The sequence below is a fragment of the Linepithema humile genome, chromosome 1 (genome assembly GCF_040581485.1).
Source record: "Linepithema humile isolate Giens D197 chromosome 1, Lhum_UNIL_v1.0, whole genome shotgun sequence".
NCBI classification, from domain to species: Eukaryota; Metazoa; Arthropoda; class Insecta; order Hymenoptera; family Formicidae; genus Linepithema; species Linepithema humile.
This window is the reverse complement of record NC_090128.1, coordinates 20,367,153-20,385,848: the sequence shown is the minus strand read 5'-3', so window position 1 is coordinate 20,385,848 and position 18,696 is coordinate 20,367,153. Positions and strand designations below refer to the sequence as shown.

The 18,696-nt window shown below is 32.6% G+C and overlaps 1 protein-coding gene and 1 long non-coding RNA gene across 3 annotated transcripts in view; one reads left to right on the top strand and one right to left on the bottom strand.

The window, feature by feature from the left end:
• Positions 1 to 18,696, bottom strand: part of LOC105675641 (uncharacterized) — a 237,926-nt gene that overhangs the window by 140,643 nt on the left and 78,587 nt on the right. The gene's annotated exons all lie outside the window — the stretch shown is intronic.
• On the top strand, positions 14,934 to 18,694 carry LOC105674168 (uncharacterized). Of its 2 annotated transcripts, XR_001101063.2 has the most exons (4): positions 14,934 to 16,538; positions 16,624 to 16,798; positions 16,888 to 17,068; positions 17,228 to 18,693. It is a non-coding gene; the product is annotated as an uncharacterized lncRNA (long non-coding RNA). The 2 variants fall into 2 exon arrangements; XR_010888077.1 differs by having other exon boundaries at positions 14,941 to 16,798; positions 17,228 to 18,694.

Below are 18,696 nucleotides of genomic sequence, written 5' to 3'. Positions count from 1 at the left end.
GATAGAATTGGGCCAAGACTCGAATTACAGTACTACTTTGGTACAGAATTCCAGTATTGCTGCAGTACCGATTTTTATTATTGTTACGGTACCGATTTCCATTATTGTTACGGTATTAAATCAGTACCGATTCTCAACATAATAGTACTAAAAATCAATACCAATCCCCAATACAGTAACAGTATTAAATATCTGTTCTGTTTTCAAATACTATTATAGTATCAAAAATCAATACTGATTCTCAATACTGTAACAATGTTTAAGATCAGTATCAATTTCCAATAATTAGTATCAATTTTGTGTGCGATAATTAAATTAAATTACAGTATTATTATTAGAATTATTTATTATACACATATAAAATAAATTAATTACATTATAAATTAATTACATTATAAAATATATCAATTAATAATTAATATAAAATATTTTATTTATTAAATAAAATATTAAAACAATCTAAAAAAATTAATTACCAAGACCTCAACGTCCATTGAAGCATCCAAAATATTAAAATCATCTAATATAGATATCGGTAATGTAAGTTCAATAATCTGTTTTAAAGCAGAAACTGGATTCATTTCATCTTGATAATAACGATGATGATGATATAGTCTTTAGTTTCTTTAAATCTTGATATTTTTTGGTGTAAAATTACTTCTTTTTCAGCATTTTCTATTCAATGTTTACCACTGGATATAGCTGTAATTATGAGTTATGAAATTGATATAATTGCAATTAAAAAATTATTTTCTATAATACAAAAAAAAGAGAGAATTTAACAACTAGTAAAAATGATAAATAACAGAATTATCACTCACAATAACTGTTATTACTCCGTTTCTCGGCCAATTATTCAAGGCTCTCCTTTTTCGTAAAGAAATATAATTCTTTTTTACTAAGTTTATCCGTTTTGTTAATAACGCAATGGACTAGAATATAGTTTCACTTTCTGTCACATTAAAATATACAACGGTTATACTCTTTGACACTGCCTCCTATGATGTATACTAAGTATTCGATGTTCTTCTTTTGCCAATTTTAGTGCTAAAAAATTTACCGGCATTGTACCATTTCGGTACTGGCATTCAACGCTCTTCTTTTGCCAATTCCAGTACGGGCACAGTACCTTGAAATTACCGGCAGTATACCGTTTCGGTACTGTAATTTGACATTTCTTTTACTAATTTTTGTACAGGTATAGTACAAAAAAAACTACCGGCAATGTACCATTTCGGTACTGGCATTCAACGCTCTCTTTTTGCCAATTCCAGTACGGGCACAGTACCTTGAATTTACCGGCAGTATACCGTCTCGGTACTTGACATTTGACATTTTCTTTTACTAATTTTTGTACAGATACAGTACCGTAAATTTACCGGCAGTATACCATTTCAGTACCATTATTCAATACTGATTTAGATAATGGGTTAGTACTAAACCATTGTTATTTTAATACTGGTTTTGTACTATGCCAGTACCGAAACGTAAAACTCGTTTTTCGGTACTGGATCTGTATCTCGCCAGTATCTAATACTAGTCTGATGTACATATATGTAATCAACCCTAGAATCTTTAAGAGATTGCAAGAGCATGCGAAATTTTTAAGTTTTATGCTCGATCTGCAACGTAACATTAAAATACGAATCGTGTCTTTTGAGTGGCGCTTACGGCCTATAAATAATTAAAAAGCCCAGTAGTTTCATGGTAATAAAGACATTACCGAGTAGGAAAAAGCGTGAGCGCGGTAACTTGTGGCGTGCGCTATTCACCGCGACTAATTCAAAATAGACCATGTCGAATCTTTTAAAATCGTTCGAATCGCGCTGGAAACGTACGGAAGTTAAACCTTTGTGAAAAATAATCATAACTTGTAAATCTGGTGAAAAAATTATAGGTTCTTTAAACCCTTACGAAATATTGTAAACGGCGGAAATTATATTACTGTGTCGAGCAACGCTACGATAAAAATAAAATTGATAATTACTAAATAATATTTCGTAAAAAAAACTTCACGTAAAATAAACATAATATATCTTTAAGGGAGAGAAGAGAGTAATAGAAAAACCAAAAAGAATAAAAGTATTTTTGTTAATCATGATAAAATGGTAAGCAATTGTAAATGAAGGCATATAAAATCACATCAAGAGTTTAATATTTAGCTCATTTTATATAAAAATTAGAGATAATAAAAGTGCTTGTTAGGTAAATGCAATACTGTGAAATTCAGGTCGACAACCCCTAATCAATTGACAGTTTTATCCTCGTTACTTACGCCAGCATGAGGTAAACGTTATGAATGGTGAACTCACGCGACTACTTAAACGGCAATAGCGTTACGACCGCCGGGTGCGTGAGACGTTCGCTTTTTCGCGCTCGCGCGAGGAACGCGACCTGGCGTGAGAGAAGGCCATAACTCACGCTAGGCGAATACCGAAGCTCGTGGAAGAAGAGAAAGACTCAAGGGGAAAAGGATCCTCGATGGATCTACAGAGATAACTCTTAATACCGTGTTAATTATCCAAGTTGAAGCCTAAGCAATTCCAATTCTCGACCTGGCGTATACTTTATGAAAACGTATCGTGCGGATCGTAATAGACATCGAGGTTAAATCAGTCTGCTCAGTGGGAAAGAGGAAAGGTGAGCCAAAGGGAACAGCAGCGAAATTCGATAGTCGCTGCCGTGCCACCCGTAAATCATGCCTCCCTTATGCCGAATAGATACGATCGCACCACCGGCAGATTGCACATTCCTGCTCATAGCGCTAAACGAACGGGGATTGCACAACGATTGTATCAAGTATGTCCGCAGATAAAGAATAGAACTGAAAATTTTATCTTGGTTTTTAAACTAATGATAAAAATTGTAACGATGCAATTGATCTTTTAATTTTCAAATTGTTTTATTGCGTAAAATAAATTTATGTTGTACTAAAATAAAGTTTATTCTCAAAATTAAGAATTATCCATTTTTATATTTAAAACAATTATGTAAAAATTTTTAAAGAAACAAAGAAACATAAGTAATGGTAAATAAAATAATTATAATAAGTTTCATTTCGTAATTTGGCATTCATCGGCATCGATTCAAAATTATTTCAAGCTGTTGGTGAAGATTTGACATTTCATTGACGTACAATTCAATATCGAATTGCTGAACACTAATCTTATTAAAGTATCAACTTATCCCGCGGAGCACGCGCGTAATAAGAAAATGATCGAAAATGGCCATTGGCGATTGATATTTTGATGATAGAAGTCGAACGGACAGCTTAGCAGTTACATTGGAATTTGCGGTGAGAGCATTCACGAAGATCGTACAATAACGTTCCTTGCAATTCGACTTCACATTGGAACTTTTTGCGGTTGGGCGAAACCTCACGAGAAAATGCGAAGCACCAAGATGAGAAAAGTGAAAAACATTTTGTTATAATGTCTCTATTGTTACACAACTTTAAAAATTAATTTAATAACGTGTGTAAATTAACATCGAAATCATGGCATCTATTTAATTAGTATTCTAAAACAATCAAAAAAATTGCAATAGAAGTATAATAAGAGTAATAAACAAACATGACGTATAATTAATTAAATTAAAATAAAAAATATTTATATTGAATACAATTTATTTTTAAAATGCCAAAAACTTCGATGATTAGAACATGACATTAGCAGATAATTCATATCGTATATAATAGGTCTACTTCCATACACAACATTCAATCAAATGTATCATAAATAGATTATTGAATTACTATATCCACTAAAGCATCTAATTCGCAAAAAATGACAGCTCATTTCTAAATGTTCCTTTTAAGATAATTACAATGATTACAGCGCAAAATCAGTGGGACTGCTCTGCCGGACTAAGATTGCGCCCTTAAATTCGTCCGAGCAAGCCGAAAGACGATGTAGTCGAGCCTACAATTCGTCGCAATTAAAGCCCATCGCCGATTGGCGTACTCGTCCCGTTATTACGATCAGATAATCCGACCGTAACGCTCGTGCTCGAGCACAGGTGGGCGGTTCAAGGCCACCACGTAGTCTCTGATGTACCGAACGTACGCGCACAACGATGCATTCTTGACGATACATTTTCACTTTCAACTAAGTCCACCGAGATCGCCGCGAATAATTGATCCGTGAAATTCATCTGTCGATTTTGCGCCTCGCTTCAAAAGCGGAAAGTGCTCGCTTTCTTACGAAAAACCGGAATGCTCGATGAGTGTGCTATCATTTCCGAGATGATTTCTTTCACGCGTAATTTAGTACATGCGTTATCTTGAAAGCAATTGCAACTACCGCGATTCACAATTGTCTCCACAATTATACGCTCCACTGAAATTAAAAAAAATAAGCGTCGAATGCACGATCAAACAAGAAAGTGAATCATGGAAATATTATCCTATCAAGCGAATCATACTTTATTTTGTTTTGTAAACCTGTATTTAGTACAATTCATACATATTTTCAAATAAAGAATAAATTATTTGTGCCAATATTTAGTTACCAAAGTAAAGTTTTTAAAGATTTTCTCAATTTTTATATGCAAGTAAAAAAAAAACTTTATATCAAATAAAAAACCTTTTTACGTGTATAAAATTTGCGTGTAGAAAAAAAAATTCATAAGAGTAACGCTCTGATGTACTCATCTTACTTCTGATAATATGTTTATATCAAGCACATTAGCCGGATAACCGAAACGGATGCATTTGTCGTAGCCGGTTAAGAAATGAGAGATGCGGATTACCGTTTGGTCATAAAGATTCCAACGTCATTTGTTTTGCGCGCGATGCACTTGCCGCGGAGTCGCTATCAGCGTATGCAGCGAACAGCATGCACAATCGCCGGCGCCTTTTCTGCGGCTCGAAGTATCCCATAATTATAATCCCGGTTGCGTAAAAATACCTGCAGATTTACGAGTCTTGCCGTGCGCACACGCGTCTATAAATAATCGAGATACGAAATATTCGGCGATAAACATTTTTCGATATCACTCGCCGCGCCGCGGGCCGCGATTGTCCTTCGAGAAACGCGCTCTCTGTATACGGAATGTATTCCGTATCTTATGTTCTCTAGATTTCCTTTCATCTACAATATCTTTGATCAGGTTGGGAGTAACTTCTCCTTAACAAAGTTGCCCTTAGTTTTCAATTTATAACCGATTAAAAATCTAAAAAACTTCAAGAACTTAAAATCCAATTACAATCTAGTTTTAAAGACGAAAATAAAGAACAAAGTTTTATTTCTCATTTAACAATTGACTTTTTGCTGAAAAAAAATCTACTCTGCTTTTTTCAACAGATCCGAAAAACAAAGACGAAAAAAATCTAGAATACTACATATATCAAGAAATAGCATAAAAGGCAGCGCAATGCCTCATGTTAGAAGGAATTCGACCGTCGTTTATTAAGCGCTTATCAAGGCGTGGTGCCTTTTCTCGCCCTTTTTCACCTGCACACAACCTACAATTATATTTTCATACCTGAAGAAGAATCCGTGTCGATCCGCGCGCGCGCGTATCCTCGCTCGTGCGTTCTATAAATAATGCGGCAACATACACGCCGCGAAATATCGGCCTCTTCGAGGTCGCGAATACCCGCCCGCGGGGCTCAAAGATGTTTCAATGCATCGTCTGGCAAACACGCAAATCGTTGACCTCCATTTTGTCGCGTAGGCGGCCGTTATCATTCACCATTAAGTGAATTAAGACCCCGCAATCGGATCATAAAATTCGCGATATCAGCCATTTACAACAACTCTTTGAGAGTATTTTTACTAACAATAAAAAAACCATAAAATATGATAATAAGGTGGAAATAAAGTTTCAATGCAAATACTGCTTCTTTCGCGACAAGCATAAAAGAATCCGCAGAAGAAAAGTAGCTCAAGTTGTGATACTGACATCTTTATAATACTAATTTTTAATTTCATTCTTATGACAACAATTGAAGCAGTGTCCTGCGTTATGTGTCCTGTCGAATACTCCTTTCGGATATCCTTTCGAATAGTCCAAATTTAATTACGACTCGAGGGACGCCCTGCCGTTTCGCGCGCACTACATTCACCGGATCGAACTGATTGATAATTAAAATACCAGACGGTTTCTTGCAGAATGGCCGACAATGGCCGCTGCTCCGTGGATCATAATTACGTCAGAGTGACCGCCGCGGTATGATAATGGTCTCCGCGATTTCGAACGCCTGGCTGCCGATTGATCGATCGCTCGCCCGGTCGAGAGCGATCGATCGATCGGCCCGACGAGATTGATCGTGCATTGGAACGCTTATGTAAACGCCGGATGGGCCTATTTCGCAAACTATTGCGAACGGACCCTTCCCGATCGGGGGACTTGCGACGCGAAGCGCGTCTCAAATACCAAGAAGCATAATCTAAAAATCCGATAATCGTAAGTGCAACACGATGGAGGTATTTCTGGCGTAGTAATTTAATTGAACGGCTGGCCTCGATAGCGACAAGTTTTTACAAGAGCTCGTAATTTTGATAGCTCGACAAGAACTCGCCTAAGAAATCTACGACACTAAAAAGTTACGGAGCATATCGGGTTTTATGGAAACGACGTCGCTGATTAGGGTAGCAACATGACCATCATGTCGAACGTTAATTGAGAACAGCAGAAACGAGACTACTACTTGAATATTAACGTAGAATTAAACGACGATAAATGTTTAACGATATAGTAAAACCGGAGAAAAGAGAGCGGAAATATGTGCCGCAATTTACAAATTTTTTTCTGTAGCAATCAAAGCGAAAGTTGCCCGCAAATATTAAAACTTGAAGTTCACATTCGTGTTTCCAACTTTTCGTTAAATTATTTGTTAAAGCGGATTGTAATAATTAATATAGTACATTAAAAAAATTCTACATACTACATTTTCGAAAAATCTCTAATATATTTATGTATTTTTAAATCTCCAAAATTATAATTACTCGTACAGGAACGACAATATAGCCTAACGTCTTGTCTAGAAATTTAAAAAGTACGGAATTAAGGACTCTCAACGCAATAATAAAATTGAAACCAGTTTCACAGTAAAATGGGCTCGAATTATTCCTTTTAATCTTAATCTGTAAATGTAAATATTGCGGTATAATCGCAAACGCATTCCTGCGCGCTCTCATTAATGTTGCACTTAGACGACTCGGGACGATCGGCGGATAGCGGCGAGCGATTTTATCGTAGATCAATAGCGCACGCCGCGTTCGGAAAAAAGGTAATCTAAAAAGTTTACGGCGACTTCTAGAGTTCAATAGCAATCAAAGCAAGCAAGGTTGGTTGCCATTTATTTTTTATAGACGTGCTCTACTTGCCAACTGATCGAGAGAGAGAGAGAAAGGCTGACTGATTCCATTCACCGACGAAGACGGACAAAGAGCGAAAGAATGACAAAGGCGAAAAAGAGGATGGTAAAAAGACGAGGAAAGAAAATTGAGGTTTACGATGCTGCGTTGTAGCAGTTTTCTGCATGCGCGATGCAACAAGGTTGTGTCGTTTTTAGTGCAACGCGCCTTGCAACGCGCGCGATTTACGCGACAAGTTTGCGCAGCTCACTTTGGTGCGAAAGTATGAATTGCCGTCTACATCTGTGTTCTGGGTCGCTGAGAGCGAGAGCACCACTCCTCGAGAGAACGACTTTCGCTGTTCGCTTATCGTACGCTTCCCGTAATGGCGACCGATTTGCAAGATCGCGGAAAAATGTTTCACGCATGAGGAGAGCGCAAAGCAAGAAACTGTGAGGACATAGTATCCACTTTACATAAAGAGTTCGGCTTGAAATAAAATATCATAAAGTACTTATCGAAATAAAAAATTATTAATAAATTGAAAAAAGAAAGTTAAATCTATACTGAATACCATCTATTGTTCATTGTTTTTCGAATATAATGCGCAGTAAGATTTCATTTCTTTCAATTAAAGATTTATAGTACCAAAGAATCGATCAAATTGTGAGAAAAATACAATACTCAATATAATGATGAAAGAGCTTAGTACAAAGGATGAAAATTAAAAGGGAGAAATGCAACAGAAAGTTCCCAGGACACATTTCAATTCGCCGTTGCGTAATTCAATAATGATCGGAGGAAGCGTGATCAGTGGAGTAGAAAACGTAAACAGCGTGCAGCAACACGTGGGAGAGAGAGAGAGTAAACAGCGGGGAAAAAAAGAATGCGATAATAAGGTACGCGCGCACACACGAGGTGAAAGAAGGGGAATTTTCGCACAATCGTAAACGAACGCCCGCATCGATCCGTATCGCGCATTCATCGCGATTCGCCCAAGTCGCAACACGCCCCCGCTAAGTAAGCGATTTACCCGAGAGCGATACCTAAGCCGCCTTTAACATATATACGTAACGTATAATAGATTGCAAATGTGTACACACGCGTATATAACATATATAGCGAGCGTGAGAAAATCGCTGGCGGTTACGCGGCGCGGCGAGATCATCAGTCTGATGACAATGCGTGGATACAAATCGCGAGTTTGCCTCGACGATATTCCGCGGCATTATCGATGCAAAACCGATCGATCCTTACCTTGCATCGCTCGGGACGCGGGGCGCCATCGTATCGGGGAGACCCCTCAAGTCGCCGCTGCGTCATCCGCCGCCGTGGGACCGCGCTCCCGTTTCGCGTGAATTCAAATAAACGCTCTCGCTGGCCCAGCATCGCCTTGGGAAACGACTTCTAATTTCAATTACTGTAATCCGCAATCATCATGCACCGTCGCGCGGTAATGGTCGGCTGTCTTACGATGATCTTGCGACACGACACGATAAATCGAAACTGGCTATTTGCGAGAGCGAAGGTGATTTTCAGGTGCATTCAGATATTGATTTCAATATTAAACTGAATTGCAATTCATCCTTAACAAAGCATCTAATTTATTTAAGACAAAATTAAAAAATTGATTCGGAGATATAAAATATATTTTAAAAGTTTCGAAAATTTGAATCTAATATAGTATACAATATCATCATTGAAACAAGATTCAATATAACGATGCAAATTTTTATATTTCGTAAAGATAAGAAAATTTAATTTTAGAGGATCTGAAGAATCGAAAAATAGCTGTAATTATATTTAACGATTACGTGCATGCAGCAAAATAATTGCCGGCATTTCGGACAAAACATATTAATTTCAAATACCGCCTTCATTACCAGCATCAGTACCTACTCTGGTCTAACAAGGTGTCCCGAGGTTAAGCACGCCATTTATCATTCGCGACAGGATTAATTATCTCGTTCAGATATTCAAGGGCGACCCTAGCGATGAGGTAATGATCGGCCGTTTGCGTGTCTCCCTTAAAGCAAATAGATAAGCAACGCACGCATTTTTCCATCATACTCATGCGCAACGCATGCATAATGCATTACGTTATAACCGTTAAAATGTATTCGCTGCATAAACAAACTATAAAAGCTCATTTACTCTTGCATCTGTCAATTTAGTTTTTGTGAATAATAAATTGATAATTTCAATGCATATAAGATTCATGTCAAACACATTGATGCATTATTTCCACTCTAAAAAAAAGCATAAAAGATCGATACTCGAATGTATCGAAAATCTCGAAAGTCTCGAAATGTAAAAAAAAATTTTATCAAAATATCTAGATTTCATAATTATTAAATTATCATAATAAGTACGCGCGCATAGCGCGCACCTGTATTGTTCTAGTATTGTTAAAAAAATGCCAAAATTATTTTTATACGCAGACAAATAACTCTTAAAGTGTGCTTCTTAACAGAAATATTATAAAATATTAAAATATTCTCTATTTTACGAATCTGCAAAATTAAATTTAAAACATTAAAAACTGTTGTTATTGAGCAATTAAAAATAGAGTAATGAAAACAAAATGCAAACCAATAATCCGGGGCACAAAATTATTTCTTGCACAAAAAGATCGACATTAATGCCATATTTCAAAATAAATCAGATGGATAAATGCATTATAATAATAATTTTTAAATACAATCAGTCAATCATATCTATTTATTTCTGCAATCGGTATATCAACTGCATTTAGGAAAGTATAAATAACTTCAAAAAAATACATAAATTTTTTTAATATAAACCTCCTAATTTTAGAAGTTTTACGTGATGCATATTAAAAATACATATACATATAATATATTAATTGTGCATTATTTCTCACAAAATATATTCGTGTAAAGAATGCATTGTACCGTCTCTTTTACTGACAATAATACTTGGCATGAGATATTACCGCGTGTTTTGATAATTGTTAGTTAGGTTTGACCGAAACGCTCTGCACATCACATGTAAACGGCTCTCTCTGTTGGTGTGTAGAAACCGCAGTGTACACTTCTGCCATCACTGTGTATTGTATTTAGTTACACTCGTCCAGTCACTTCAAACGGACACAATGTCTCCAACAATTATAACTAACAAAAATGTGTGGGAATATTATACAAAAGTGTCGGATTTCAAAGCGAAATGCAAGTCTTGCAAAAATACATATCTATATAAAGACCCGTCAAACTTCAAAAAACATATACAAATACATAAAGAAATTTTGGAAGACGAAGAAAAGAAGAAACTAATACGATGGAAGTATTTCAAATATTTAAACCAATACTCTTCACAATGTATTATCTGTAAAACAGATGTTCCGTCTACATCTGAAACTATAGAACATCATTTAAGTTTGCATCCTGAAGAACAACAAAAGAATAATATATATGGAACAGATTGGACATTGAGATTTCGGACAGAAAAAAATAATAATATAGTGGAATGTAATATTTGTCATAAAGATATATCTCTTACCATTCTAAACAGTTTAAATTATCATATAAAAACGAAACATTCGAACACATTGAAAAATACGCAAGAAGCATACGACACAGTTGGTTCGTCAGAACGCGTTTCATCACTTCAAACGGACACAATGTCTCTAAGAATTATAACTAACAAGAATGTGTGGGAATATTATACAAAAGTGTCAGATTTCAAAGCGAAATGCAAGTCATGCGGAAATACATATCGTTACAAAAACTCAACAAACTTCAAAAACCATATAAAAACACATAAAGAAATTTCGGAAGACGAAGAAAAGAAGAAACTAATACGATGGAAGTATTTCAAGTATTTAAACAAATTATATTCACAATGTGTTATCTGTAATAGAGATGTTCCGTCCACAATTAAATCTGTAAAACATCATTTAAGTTTGCATTCTAAAAAAGAACGAAAGAATTATATACATGTAACAGATTGGAAATGGAGATTTTGGACAGAAAAAAATGATAATATAGTGGAATGTAATATTTGTCATAAAGATATACCTCTTAATATTCAAAACAGTTTAGATAATCATATAAAAACGAAACATTCGAACACATTGAAAAATACGCAAGAAGCATACGACACAGTTGGTTCATCAGAACGCGTTTCATCACTTCGAACGGACACAATGTCACTATCTAGAAAGCATCTGTGGAAATATTATATAAAACTGCCGAATTTTAAAGCAAAGTGCATGTCTTGTATAACTAAATATACTTATATATCAAATACACACTTCAAAAAACATATTAAAACACAACACAAAGAAATTTGGAAATACGAACAAAAAAACAAATTTACAAAATTGCCATGGATGTATTTCAAGTATTCAGACGAATTATATTCACAATGTATTATTTGTAATAAATATATTCTATCTACATTGGATACTGTGGAAAAGCACTTAAATTGGCATGAAAAACAAAAGGAAAATATATATCACGATAAATATCAAGGTTGGGCACGGAAATATTGGACAGGAGATGATTTTGTGGTTGAATGTAATATTTGTCATAATAATATATCTCTTTCTATGCAAAGTGTGCTGAATTATCATCTAAAGCAGGCACATCCGGAGAAATTAAAAAATAGGCAAGAAGCATACGATACAGTTGGTTCATCAGAACGCGTTTCATCACTTGAAACGGACACAATGTCCGAGTAACCAAAAGATTATTTTAAATCATTCAACCCATCGGCCTCAAATGCATTATTTGTAATGAGAACGTTTCATTTTTATCTAAAAGTTTAGAAATATATTTACGCTTGCATTCTAAGGAACAATTAAAAAGACATACATCTCAGAGTTGGCTATGGGAATATGTACAAAAGGTGATGATTTTGAAGTAGAGCATAACATTTGTTACGCAGAAACATATCTATTGCTATTACAACTCATTTCAATCACCATATTAAAGATGAACATCATTTGGCAAACCAACTGAACTGAATAAAAAAAAACAGTAAGTTTCATTGATATTATTGTTAACATCATTATAAATTAATAATTTTTCACCTTTTTCAAATCGCGCTTAATTTTATAAAAATATACAATATAATGATTATAACAAAAACCACATGATTATTTATTATGTAAATATTATAATTATTTGCACAGATTTATCCAGAAGTTGACAATGGAAATGATGATGGAAATGAAGTAGCATCATAACCAGCAATAATGACAGTCTTGACTTTGACAATTATAATTTACTATAAGATATACACAAGAAAAGTGGCATTCATATCTCTGACGTATAATTTCTTGTTTTATGTTAATAAAGTTATCAGTATGATAATCTATGTTATAGAAAACAAAATTAATTTTTTAAATTCATTAATTATAATTATAATTATAAATTTTATAATTTTATGAATTAATTTTATAAATTTATTATTATGAATTTAATAAATTTAATTTTATAAATTCAAGCAATTTAATTTTATAAATTTAATAAATTTAATTTTATATATTATAATTATAATTAAAAATCATATTTATGTGCTCTGCTTGAAATTTGTAAACTGAAACGATTTTAGTAAAATAATCATCGACTTCTCTGTAAACACAAAACTATCGATAATTAATACAACAATTTTATTTCAAATATTTAATTTTTACATAATTTTCAATATATTTTTATGTTTATGTATTATCATTACTCTCTCTCTTTCTATGCTTCATATAAAATAAATTAATTATTATAACTTCTGTGAAAATCTCTGAAATGTAATATACATATTAGTTGTCGATGTAATATATCAATTTTAATTTTAAAATTGCATTTGTTCGAAAAATGTTTATATGATATATAATGCATTCATCATAATTACAAATAAATTCATTATAAAAGTGTCATTTTATTATTTAGATATAGAATATTGTAGGAATTGTTTGTTCTTGCATCAATCATGGCATTTTGCATCATTTTTATAATTCATAATGCGCGGCAATGGAGCTGTTTATAAGTTGACCTATAATTTACAAAAATGCATCTAAATTATAAGAGCGTTTAAAAGAATTATTTGACAAATAATTATTATGCACATTAAACTTTTACTCATCTCTCTTTAATGCAAATATCTAATAGCAAAATTATATATTTATGTCCAATAATCAAAATATTAAAAATTGCAAATTTTTTATTAAATATTTTAAAGTTACTATGTGCGTTTACATTACGTAATATTTTATATGCAATATTTTATAAATAATAAATAACAAATAAATGATTATATATATATTTACCCTATAGTTGCTCCACCGGTGTCCAATGTTCTTCCTGAATCTCCCCCTTCTTTCTGTTCTTATCAGTTTTTCAAGGCACTCACACGCATTAGCAACGCAAATGCGAAAATCGCACAATGTTTTAAACGGCACTCACGACGTGTACTTTTTCATAATAGAAGAAAAGTAAAACTCGCACGAAATATTGTCGCACGGATTGCACGTTCGATATTCTGCCTCTTCCGTAACAAGTAACGACGAAAAGAGTAAGATTGAAAACTACGAAAAATAATAAGGATAGTACTTTTGGAGAGGATAACGTGCCGATACAGAATGATCTGTTTCGTACCAAGTCCGAACTATACGACACTACCGAATAATACGAATAGTACGAATAATAAGAATGCAATGAACATATTAGAGACAAAGTCGAGTTGTTCTTGATATGTTTATCTCTTATTACATGCACGACACACTTCAGATCGTTTCGTATTAACACGTTATCCTCTTCAATAGTGCCATTCTTATGATTTTCTGCAGTTTTCGATCTCACCCTTTTCATCGTTACTTGTTACGGATGCAGCAAAATGTCGAACGTGTAATCCATGCAAGTCTTACTTTTGTCCTAACGTGACAAAGTACGCGTCGGAAGTGCTGTTTAAAACATCGTGCAATTTTCATATTCGCGTCGCGCACACGTGCGAATGTGTTGAAAAACTTGCAAAAAAAATAGAAAAAAAGGTGGAGTTCAGGAAGAACAAAGTTTGTTATCTATTATTTACAAAAATATTGCACGTAAAATATTATGTAATATAATGCACATATTCTGTAAAATATTTGCAATTCTTAGTATTTATAAATTTAAATTATTTATAGATATAAATACATAAATCTCGCATTAGATATTAGCAAAAATAAAAAGTAAAAGTTAAATGTACGCAATAATTATCTTTCAAAAAGAGAATTATTTTAAACGCTGCTATAGTTTGAAAGTATTTTGTATGTTACAGATTAACTTGGAAATTTCGCTGCTGTGCATCGTGCCGATAAGTCAATCCAATTTGTTAAATTATAATATCATTAAGAGAATCATCATGCACAAAAAAAATCGACATTGATAATGCCATATTTCAAAATAAATCAGATGGATAAATGCATTATAATAATAATTTTTTAATACAATCAGTCAATCATATCTATTTATTTCTGCAATCGGTATATCAACTGCATTTAGGAAAGTATAAATAACTTCGAAAAAAGACATGGATTTTTTAAATATAGCCTTGCTAATTTCAGAAGTTTTACTTGATGCATATTAAAAATACAAATACGTATAATATATTAATTGTGCATTATTTCTCACAAAATATATTCGTGTAAAGAATGCATTGTAACGTCTCTTTTACTGACAATAATACTTGGCATGAGATATTACCGCGTGTTTTGATAATTGTTAGTTAGGTTTGACCGAAACGCTCTGCTCATCACATGTAAACGGTTCTCTCTGTTGGTGTGTAGAAACCGCAGTGTACACTTCTGCCATCACTGTGTATTGTATTTAGTTACACTCGTCCAGTCACTTCAAACGGACACGATGTCTCCAAAAATTATAACTAACAAAAATGTGTGGGAATATTATACAAAAGTGTCGGATTTCAAAGCAAAATGCAAGTATTGCAGAAATACATATCGTTATAAAGACCCGTCAAGCTTCAGAACACATATAAAAATACATAAAGAAATTTCGGAAGACGAAGAAAAGAAGAAACTAATCCGATGGAAGTATTTCAAATATTTAAACCAATACTCTTCACAATGTGTTATCTGTAATACAGATGTTCCGTCTACAACTGAAGCTGTAGAACATCATTTAAGTTTGCATTCTGAAGAACAACAAAAGAATAATATATATGGAACAGATTGGACATTGAGATTTCGGACAGAAAAAAATGATAGTATAGTGGAATGTAATATTTGTCATAAAGATATATCTCTTTCTATTCTAAACAGTTTAAATTATCATACAAGAAATAAACATTCGAACAAATTGAAAAATACGCAAGAAACATACGACATAGTTGGTTCGTCAGAACGCGTTTCATCACTTCAAACGGACACAATGTCTCTAAGAATTATAACTAACAAGAATGTGTGGGAATATTATACAAAAGTGTCAGATTTCAAAGCGAAATGCAAGTCATGCGGAAATACATATTGTTACAAAAACTCAACAAACTTCAAAAAACATATAAAAACACATAAAGAAATTTCGGAAGACGAAGAAAAGAAGAAACTAATACGATGGAAGTATTTCAAGTATTTAAACAAATTATATTCACAATGTGTTATCTGTAATACAGATGTTCCGTCTACAACTGAAGCTGTAAAACATCATTTAAGTTTGCATTCTAAAAAAGAACAAAAGAATTATATACATGTAACAGATTGGAATTGGAGATTTTGGACAGAAAAAAATGATAATAAAGTGGAATGTAATATTTGTCATAAAGATATATCTCTTTTTATTCACAAAAATTTAGATAATCATATAAAAACGAAACATTCGAACACATTGAAAAATACGCAAGAAGCATACGACACAGTTGGTTCGTCAGAACGCGTTTCATCACTTCGAACGGACACAATGTCACTATCTAGAAAGCATCTGTGGAAATATTATATAAAACTGCCGAATTTTAAAGCGAAGTGCATGTCTTGTAAAACTAAATATACTTATATAGCAAATACACACTTCAAAAGACATATTAAAACACAACACAAAGAAATTTGGAAATACGAAGAAAAAAAAAAATTTACAAAATTGCCATGGATGTATTTCAAGTATTCAGACGAATTATATTCACAATGTATTATTTGTAATAAATATATTTTATCTACATTGGATACTGTGGAGAAGCACTTAAATTGGCATGAAAAACAAGAGAAACAAATATATCACGATAAATATCAAGGTTGGACACGGAAATATTGGACAGGAGATGATTTTGTGGTTGAATGTAATATTTGTCATAATAATATATCTCTTTCTATGCACAGTACGCTGAATTATCATCTAAAGCAGGCACATCCGGAGAAATTGAAAAATACGCAAGAAGCATACGATACAGTTGGTTCATCAGAACGCGTTTAATCACTTGAAACGGACACAATGTCTGAGTAACCAAGAGATTATTTTAAATGATTCAACCCATCGGTCTGAAATGCACTATTGGTAATGAGAACGTTTTATTTTTATCTAAAAGTTTAGACGATTATTTACGCTTGCATTCTAAGGAACAATTAAAAAGACATAAATTTCAGAGTTGGCTATGGGAATATGTACAAAAGGTGATGATTTTGGAGCATAGTAGTAGAAGCATGAAGTAGAGCATAACATTTGTTACACAGAAACGTATCTATTGCTATTAAAACTCATTTCAATCACCATATTAAAGATGAACATCATTTGGCACACCAACTAAACTGAATAAAAAAAAAGGCAGTAAGTTTCATTGATATTATTGTTAACATCATCATTTATGAACAATTAATTTTTCACTTTTTCTAAATCGCGCTTAATTTTATAAAAGTATAGAATATAATGATCATACCAAAAACCAAATAATTATTTATCATGTAAATATTATAATTATTTGCACAGATTTATCCAGAAGTTGACAATGGAAATGATGATCCAACCAGCATCACAACCAGCAATAATGACAGTCTTGATTTTGACAATTATAATTTACTATAAGATATACACAAGAAAAGTGGCATATATAGCTCTAACGTATAATTATTTGTTTTATAAAGTTATGAATATGTTGATCTATGTTATAGAAAACAAAATTACATTTTTTAATTTATTAATTATAATTATAACTATAAATTTTATAATTTTACAAATTCAATTTTATAAATTTAATACATTTAATTTTATAAATTTAAATTTAATTTTATAAATTATAATTATAATTATAAATTTTATTAATGTGCTCTGTTTTAAATTTGTAAACTGAAACGATTTTAGTAAAATAATCATCGATTTCTCTGTAAACACAAAACTATCGATAATTAATACAACAATTTTATTTCAAATATTTAATTTTTACATAATTTTCAATATATTTTTATATTTATGTATTTTCATTACTTTTTATGCTTTATATAAAATAATATTATCATTATAAGTTCTGTAAAAATCTCCGAAATGTAATATACATATTAATTGTCGATGAAATATATCGATTTAAATTTTAAAATTGTATTTGTTCGAAAAATGTTTGTATGATATATAATGCATTCATCATAATTACAAATAAATTCATTATAAAAGAGTGTCATTTCATGATTTGGAGATAGAATATTGTAGGAATTGTTTGTTCTTGCATCAATCACGAGGCGTCTTGCATCATTTTTGTAATTTACAATGCACGGCAGCGAAGTTGTTCACAAGTAGATCTATAATATACAAAAGTGCATCTAAATTATAACAGCGTTTAAAAAAATTATTTGACAAATAATTATTATACACATTAACTTTTGCTCATCTCTCTTTAATGCAAATATCTAATAACAGAATTTTATATTTATGTCCAATAATCAAAATATTTAAAATTGCAAATTTTTTACTAAATATTTCAAAGTTACTATGTGCGTTTACATTACGTATTATTTTACGTGCAATATCTTATAAATAATAAATAACAAATAATTTATTTATATATATATATACTTATATATATATCTCCTAAAGATGCTCCGCCTGTGTCCAGTGCTTTTCGTGAATCTCCCCCTTCTTTCTGATCTTTTTAAAGGCCTTCAAGGCACTCACGCGCATTAACAATGCAAATACAAAAATTGCACAATGTGTTAAACGGCACTCACGCGTACTTCCTCAGAATAAAAGAAAAGTTAAACTCGCACGGAATATTGTCGCACGGATTGCACGTTCGATATTCTGCCTCTTCCGTAACAAGTAACGACGAAAAGAGTAAGATCGAAAACTACGAAAAAAAATAAGGATAGTACTTTTACATGGAGAGGATAACGTGCCGATACAGAATGATCCGTTTTGTACGAAGTACTACCGTACGAATAATAAGAATGCAATGAACATATTAGAGA